Raw genomic sequence first — 8,630 nt, 5'->3', positions numbered from 1 at the left:
CAGAACGTATGAGATTTCTTTATTGAGAGCTGCTTGCTAATAATAACAGCAAACAGTTGCTACACACTTACTGTGTGCCAGGACTCAAATTGCAGAAACCCTTACAAGGATTAACTCCCATAATCCTCACAACAACTTTAGGATTTTTCAGAGATGGAGGAGAAGGCTCAGAAAAGTTAAAGCTGATGTCTTACAAATTAGAGGCACAACCAAGATGTGAACACCAGGAGTCTGACTTCACAGCCTATGTTCCTAACCACCAATCTCGGAGTGTTTGATTTTAAAAAAAAATCTCTTCCTTTACATTTTTTCTTTTAAAAAGATAATTAGTATAGAGTATATGCTTTTCATTTGGGAATGCAAACTCAAAAGCCGTTTACCGGTAGGGATACCCAATCACATTTTGCCACTTTTTCATATGCCATCTTCTGTTAGTTTGCTCCTTATTTCATAGTCACAGGTATTTCTCCCAAGGAATCTGAAGTGTCCTTAAAGGTAGGGATTGTGTCTTAAACTTCTCCTCTAGCTGACACAGTAGGCCCAACTGTATCCTCCCTAAATACTCCTTGAACTGAATTACACTGGTACGCCAATGACCTTCTCCCTCTGGAGCAAAGCAAAGCTAGTGAAAATAAATAGAAATACAGTGGATTTCTAGAGATTCTGGGGAAAGCTGAAGCTGCTTTTAAGCACTGCAAATAGAACTCAGGAACTTTAAAATAATCCTCCTATACAAACATGAGAAGTGTTACTGCAGACTCCCAAAGGGGTATAATGATCTGAACTTGACACCGAGATGAAGTAGGGTTTTGCTGCTCAGGGAACTCAAACTGCAGCTGTGTGATCAGCCGCTCACAGGTGGTTATACAGTCCATGCTTTGGCTCCCTCTGTTGGCAGAAAAGAAGAGGCTTGTCTGTTTTTACCTGTAGGAATTCTTGGTGCAAGCTGTGTGATGGCTGTAAACTGCATGTACTATTGCCTGAGATTCAGCTCTTAGATTTAGGAGAGGGGATGAGAAAGCCTACTGGATCTTTCTCCTTAGATGGAAACTAAATACAGATTTACATTCCTTTTATATGCTAACATTGCTGCCTCTAAAACCAGACTCACTACAAACCACTTATTGTCAGAGAACAGACACAGCACTTGTTCTGCCATGGCTTTCCCAGGCACCAACTGTAAGATGGAAGAAAGTACACCTTGATTGCTCACAGAGCTGGTCACACAAGCCCTGGTTTTCCCACACTGTCTGGTAACTTTGTATCTTGGTAATGTTTTCCATGACAAAGACAACTACTAAAAGCAATCCAATATTTAAAAATTATTTGCTTGATTTATTAAGTGGAATTAAGGGCAAACACATCTTTTCTTAACATGTGATTTCTTTTTCTATTCCCCCTTCCCAGACCTTTCACATATGAGTCTGAACTGTTAATCATGCCAATGATTCATCATTTGTGATTTGGCTCCAATGCTCCCAGAATTCCTCTGTATGGTATTCCAAGGAAACATTCAGTCAGTTCAGTTCAGTTCAGTCGTTCAGTCGTGTCCGACTCTTTGCGACCCCATGAGTCGCAGCACACCAGGCCTCCCTGTCCATCACCAACTCCTGGAGTTCACTCAAACTCACGTCCATCGAGTCGGTGATGCCATCCAGCCATCTCATCCTCTGTCGTCCCCTTCTCCTCCTGCCCCTAATCCCTCCCAGCATCAGAGTCTTTTCCAGTGAGTCAACTCTTCGCATGAGGTGGCCAAAGTACTGGAGTTTCAGCTTTAGCATCAGTCCTTCCAAAGAACACCCAGGACTGATCTCCTTCAGAATGGACTGGTTGGATCTCCTTGCAGTCCAAGGGACTCTCAAGAGTCTTCTCCAACACCACAGTTCAAAAGCATCAATTCTTCGGTGCTCAGCTTTCTTCACAGTCCAACTCTCACATCCATACATGACTACTGGAAAAACCATAGCCTTGACTAGAGGGACCTTTGTTGGCAAAGTAATGTCTCTGTTTTTTAATATGCTATCTAGGTTGGTCATAACTTTCCTTCCAAGGAGTAAGCATCTTTTAATTTCATGGCTGCAGTCACCATCTGCAGTGCTTTTGGAGCCCCCCAAAATAAAATCTGACACTGTTTCCACTGTTTCCCCATCTATTTCCCATGAAGTGATGGGACCAGATGCCATGATCTTGGTTTTCTGAATGTTGAGCTTTAAGCCAACTTTTTCACTCTCCTCTTTCACTTTCATCAAGAGGCTTTGTAGTTCCTCTTCACTTTCTGCCATAAGGGTGGTGTCATCTGCATATCTGAGGTTATTGATATTTCTCCCGGCAATCTTGACTCCAGCTTGTGTTTCTTCCAGTCCAGCGTTTCTCATGATGTACTCTGCATAGAAGTTAAATAAGCAGGGTGACAATATACAGCCTTGACGGACTCCTTTTCCTATTTGGAACCAGTCTGTTGTTCCATGTCCAGTTCTAACTGTTGCTTCCTGACCTGCATACACATTTCTCAAAGGCAGGTCAGGTGGTCTGGTATTCCCATCTCTTTCAGAATTTTCCATAGTTTATTGTGATCCACACAGTCAAAGGCTTTGGCACAGTCAATAAAGCAGAAATAGATGTTTTTCGGGAACTCTCTTGCTTTTTCGATGACCCAGCAGATGTTGGCAATTTGATCTCTGGTTCCTCTGCCTTTTCTAAAACCAGCTTGAACATCTGGAAGTTCGCGGTTCATGTACTGCTGACGCTTGGGTTGGAGAATTTTGAGCATTACTTTACATTGCAATTGCAAGGACTAGTGAAGACTCTAAGATACCACTAATGCCTGGCACATTTCCAAGTTCAAAAAAGATTAAACAAAAACACTCTGAAGTCATTTGCTATTTTAAGAGTTAATTTTGTATATGTCAGAATTTCTCCTTCCTGCATATGAGGATATTTATTTCATTAATCTTAAAGGGGGCATAATGAAATAAAGTGCTTACTGTCAAGAAACTTTATGTATTGTGGTAAAATGAAACATACAGGCCGAGCATCAGTCTGGGCTCTGGCATTGTTTGGAGAAGCAATGAACACAGGCCCTTAGCATCCCTGCACGTTCTTGCTGAGTGTGCTAAGAATGTAAGACCCTGCTCACTTGGGTCATTCTTCCAGGCTGTTTGCAGTGACCAACCTTGAAGGATTAGGGAATGTCTGTGAGACAAAGAGCCAGCTTGCTTACTGCTTGCTATAAAATGGAAGGTTCCCCAAGATCAGTATTCCTCTTATGTAATGAAACTCATTATGTGTGCAATCATCCATCTGAGCCCACCTGCTTCTTTCCTGTGAGAACTGGGGTTCAGAGAACTGATACAATCATGTTAGCACTCTGGCTACGGTGAAAGTCTTTCATCTCTGACCCAGGAGTCCTATGTGTTCTGTCAACATCCATGAAACTGGAAAGATGTCATAACTGGCAAGTAGGGTAAAACAGACGATTCTTCAAAGTTCTTGTCACACTCCAGCGGGGCCTCCCTACACAAGTCATTCAAACTCTTTAGCTGCAGTTTCCCTTCCTTATAAAGAGGATGTAGTATCTTGCTCATAACACTGTAGTGGTTCAGTTCAGTTCAGTTGCTCAGTCGTGTCCGACTCTTTTCGACCCCATGGATTGCAGCATGCCAGGCTTCCCTGTCCATCACCAACTCCTGGAGCCTGCTCAAACTCATGTCCATCAAGTGGGTGATGCCATCCAACCATCTCATCTTCTGTAGTCCTCTTCTCCTACTGCCCTCAATCTTTCCCAGTATCGGGATCTTTTCCAAGCAGTCAATTTTTGCATCAGGTGGCCAAAGTATTGGAGCTTCAGCTTCAGCATCAGTCCTTCCAATGAATATTCAGGACTGATTTACTTTAAGATTGACTGGTTTGATCTCCTTGCAGTCCAAGGGACTCTCAAGAGTTTTCTCCAACAGCACAATTCAAAGGCATCAATTTTTCCACGCTCAGCTTTCTTTATGGTCTAACTCACATCCATACATGATTATTGGAAAAACCATAGCTTTGACTTGATGGACTTTTGCGGCAAAGTAATGTCCCTGCTTTTTAATATGCTGTCTAGGTTGGTCATAGCTTTTCTTCCAAGAAGAAGAAAAGCTTCTAATTTCATCTTTTAATTTCATGGCTGCAGTCACCATCTGCAGTGATTTTGGAGCCTAAGAAAATAAAGTCTGTCACTGTTTCCATTGTTTCCCCATCTATTTGCCATGAAGTGATGGGATTGGATGCCATGATCTTCGTTTTTTGAATGTTGAGTTTTAAGCCAGGTTTTAAGTCTCCTCTTTCACTTTCATTAAGAGATTCTTTAGCTCCTCTTCAGTTTCTGCTATAAGGGTGGTATCATCTGCGTATCTGAGGCCATTGATACTTCTCCTGGCAATCTTGATCCCAGCTTGTGTTTAATCCAGCCCGAAATTTCACATGACGTACTCCGCATATAAGTTAAATAAGCAGGGTGACAATAGACAGCCGTGACTACTCCTTTCCCGATTTGAAACCTGTCTGTTGTTCCATGTCCGATTCTCTCTGTTGCTTCTTGACTTGCTTACAGATTTCTCAGGAGGCAGGTAAGGTGGTCTGGTGTTCCCAACTCTTAAAGAATTTTCCAGTTTGTTGTGATCCACAAAGACTTTGGCGTAATCAAAGTGGAGTGAAGTTAAATAAGAATGCACTGATCCCTACTCTACTCGACCCTTCCTGGGTGCTTCCTCTCTCTTTAGCACTGGGATAGAGTGCGGAAGGCACGATGTAGCTAGCTGGGCAGAGTGGAACGGAGTAGACCACAGGGTAGGCTGCAAACGAACCTGAAGAGATAGCACAGTAGCAGCCCCGCAATTTCTAAGTAGGCGGGCTCGGAAAACCGCAAGCTGATTGGAGCGGGGACCAGGATTTTGTATGCAAAGGCGTTTGCGGGGCAACCACGCGTTTTTTACTTGGCTCGTCTATTTCAAGTGTTTTTCGGGTCGTACTGATAGAAATTACAGGGAGCATTGAAACCCCAGGTGCCCTCAGACAAATCCTTGGATTCGTGGCGACCGCGCCCTTTCGAGCAGCGGGAGCTTACCCAGCCTGTGGCTGCGCCGCCTCCCGGAAACCCCGCGGCTGCTCTCGGGTGCGCGCCCCCCGACCGCTCGCGACCGCTCACGCATGCTCCCCAAGCTCCCACGCGCGCAGGCCCTTCGCCGCCGCCGCCCACGCAGCCGTGTGCTCTGGCCGCGCGGACTCGGCGGCTGCGCTGCGCCCACCGAGCCAGCTGCCGGCGCTGGGACGACCCCTCGGAGGATGCTGCAGCGCGGGGCACGTCGCCCCCCTCAGTCCACCAGAGCCCGGATACCTCAGAAATTCGGCTCTGGGTCTGTGGGGAGCGAAATGCAACCCAAACTCCATTTTGCCGAACCCCGCGCAAATAAACACACACAAGCATTCACACAGACGTCGCCGCGACCCGCGCCCGCCGCGGCGGATCCCGGCCGCGTGCGGCCAGGGAAGAGCTCGGGACTCGGGAGGGGTCGCTGCTCGGGACCAGCCGATAAACGGTGCGACGTAAGTGCCCGGCGTTACCGGCCCGGCTTAAAGGCGCAACTGCCGGCTCGAGGCCTGCAACGCCGGGGCGGGGCCAGGCCGCGCGGAACCGGCCGCGGGAGAGCGGGCAGGCGGGGGAGATCGGAAAGGAAAATAGCCGGGGAGGAAGAGCGCGGGCGTGCTTTGTCCTCCTCGGCCAGGTACGGCGGCGCCCAGGGCGGGCGGGAGACCGGGCTGCGGCTGAGCTCAGACTCACCAGCCCGCGCCCGGCGCCCCCGCAACATCCCTTCTCTTGCAAGACTAAGCCGAGTTTATTAAAAGCGGTCGCCGAATGAGGAGGGGCGCCAGCGGCCGATGTTTGGAAGTGCCCGGGCCTCAGTGATGCAGACCAACAGTATGGGGGCGGTGGGAAGGGCGCGGGGCCGTCGCCTCTGGCTTAACAGAGCAGATGCGCGAGGACTCCAACAGGTGGCTCCGTGGCGCAATGGATAGCGCATTGGACTTCTAGAGGCTGAAGACATTCAAAGGTTCCGGGTTCGAGTCCCGGCGGAGTCGGAGGTTTTTTCCGACCCCCTGTTTTATTTTCTACATCTGTCATTTCTCTCCTTTTCTTAAAGGGTGTACACTCGCATCGCATTCTCTGCCCGCTCTCCCTACTGCCTTCGGCTTTCTGCAGCTCTTTTTCTTCTAGTCGCTCGCACCTCTATAGTCTGTCCCTCCCCCTACTTCACTGCCTCGGTGGCTCTGGGCCAGGGCCCTGCCGACTCCGGACGGAGCCTGATCCGGGAACTGGGAAAAGCAGCCCGTGCGGCATCGAGGCAAGGTCTCGCGGTTTCGGCCTAAGCAGAGCGCGGGGATGGCCCCGTCTCGGTTGTTCCGGAGAGCTGGCTCCAGACCCCTTCGCCAGAGCCGCGATTGTGGCTGCTAGGGAGGGAGGGGCGAGCGAAGGACAAGGAAACGCGCCCACACGGTGAACAGTCCTCCAGCCCAGAAGGCTCCCAGATTGTCACGAACTGGAATCCCCAGTGGGATCCTGTCACAAATACAGATTTCTGGGCGTCACCCCAGTGGGGCCCAGGAATCTGACTTTCGAATAAGAACGCCTGCTCCTCTCCTCCATGATTCCGGTGCAAAAAGACCCAAGGTCTACTCTGCTGTCAGCTCCTTTAGGCATGGCTATCTTACACCTCTTTACCGACTGAGCTACCGGTGAAGCCCTTCTGACAATTCATATCTTTGCATGAGATTAGGGTTCTACCTCGATGAATGCGAATAAATCAGTGAGTGAATGAAATTTTAACAGTGCTGCAACAAACAATTGATGCAAAAAATACAAAATCCCAAATTGTCCAAAAAAGTACAGGGAAAAGTAAATATCTTTGTTCTTCCTATTTCCCAGCCCTTCAGCTCTATAAGCCATCAGTGAAAACGGTTTCTTGGAAATATTTTCAGATTTATTTTATGCACATGTCAGCATTTCTGCATCTACCCTCTTTCTGTTTGTTGATGTTATTGATGTAGGTGGTTTCGCATTGCCATTGGTGGTATGCTATGCTTGCTAACTCACTTATTAATGGAATAGGACTGCCTTGTTCCATTGCACCTAAGTATCATAATGATTTAATAGTCCCCAATAGTTGGCTATGTCAGTGTTATGTATTTTCATAGTGTTTCAGTGAACATCCTTATTCTTATATTAGTGTACACAAGTGCAAATTTATTTGTAGGATAGATTCCTAGGAAATTGAATTGCTGGGTCAAAGGCTTGTTTGTGCGTTCTTTGATAGATACTACCAAATTGCTTTGGTAGAGATTGTATCTGTTTTACTGTCGCTAACAGTGATAAAAGTGGCATTTCAAATTTGCTTAGAAAGGAGGAATGTTCACTGTCAGTGATTCTGAGACAAAATTCCCACTTCAGTCCTTTTACAGAGGTATATTTCAGATGAAAATACAAATAATATGACCATCAAAAGCACTAAAATAAAATGTGATGAAGTTGTTTAATAACTTAAGGGGTACAACTCCAAACCTAGAAGCCACTAAAAAATCAATAAATCCAAATATATGGATTTCTGTAAGACAAAAAATAAAATACCATAAACAAAATCAAAAGACAAACTGGAAAAGAACAATTGTAATACATATCACAAAAAAGGGCTGGTTTCTTTAGTGTGTAAAGAACACCTGCAAACCAATAAGCAAATGACCAATGATGGAATAGAAGAATGACCAAACCCACCACACACACAGTAGGTATCTAGAAAATATATTTGGGTTTGTTTTCTTTTAAACAGACATTATATTTTGGCTTTAACTTCTTTTCCTAAAGTTAAATCTGATAGTTTTGTAGACAGCCAAGATTCCTGTGCTATTTATTAGTTGCACTAAAGTATTCACCTACCTTTCTTATTTAAAAAAATGTTAATAGACATACAGTTGATTTGCAGTGTTGTGTACAGTATGGTGATTCAGTTATATATAAAAATATTCTTTTTTCACATACTCTTCCAGTATAGGTTATTATGAGATATTGAGTAGAGTTCTATGTCTACTGTTATTTTGTATATAGAGGTCTGTATTGGTTAATCCCAAGTTTCCCTCTCCCCCTTACCTTTTTGGTAACCATAAATTTGTTTTCTTTGGCTGTGAGTCTATTTCTGTTTTGTAAATAAGTTCATTTGTATCGGTTTTAAAAGATGCATATAAGTGATACCATATGCTATTTGTGTTTCTCTGTTTGACTTAATATGATAATCTCTAGGTCCATCCATGTTGCTGCAAATGGCATAATTTCATTCTTTTTTATGGCTGAGTAATATTCCATCATGTGCGTGTATGTGAATACCACATTTTCTTTATCCATTCATCTGTCAATGGACACTTAGGTTGCTTCCATGTCTTGGCTATTGTAAACAGTACTGCAGTGAACATTCGGATGCATGTATGTTAATTCAAATTAGAGTATTCTTCACATATATGCCCAGGAGTGGGGTTGCTGGATCATATGACAACTCTGTTTTTAGTTTTTAAGGAACCTCTAGTGGTCTCCACGGTGACTACACAAATTT

General features: G+C 45.2%; 1 non-coding gene across 1 annotated transcript; it reads left to right on the top strand.

Annotated features, from left to right (window-relative positions):
- Window positions 1-6,029: 6,029 nt before the first annotated feature.
- TRNAR-UCU (transfer RNA arginine (anticodon UCU)) lies at window positions 6,030-6,114 on the top strand. Its single transcript is given in 2 exon segments — window positions 6,030-6,066; window positions 6,079-6,114. It is a non-coding gene; the product is annotated as a tRNA-Arg (tRNA).
- The last annotated feature ends 2,516 nt before the right edge of the window (window positions 6,115-8,630 follow it).

Source organism: Capricornis sumatraensis, chromosome 2 (genome assembly GCF_032405125.1).
Source record: "Capricornis sumatraensis isolate serow.1 chromosome 2, serow.2, whole genome shotgun sequence".
Taxonomy (NCBI): domain Eukaryota; kingdom Metazoa; phylum Chordata; class Mammalia; order Artiodactyla; family Bovidae; genus Capricornis; species Capricornis sumatraensis.
Note: the sequence above shows the minus strand (reverse complement) of the source record. Positions and strands in the feature narration are given on the sequence as shown.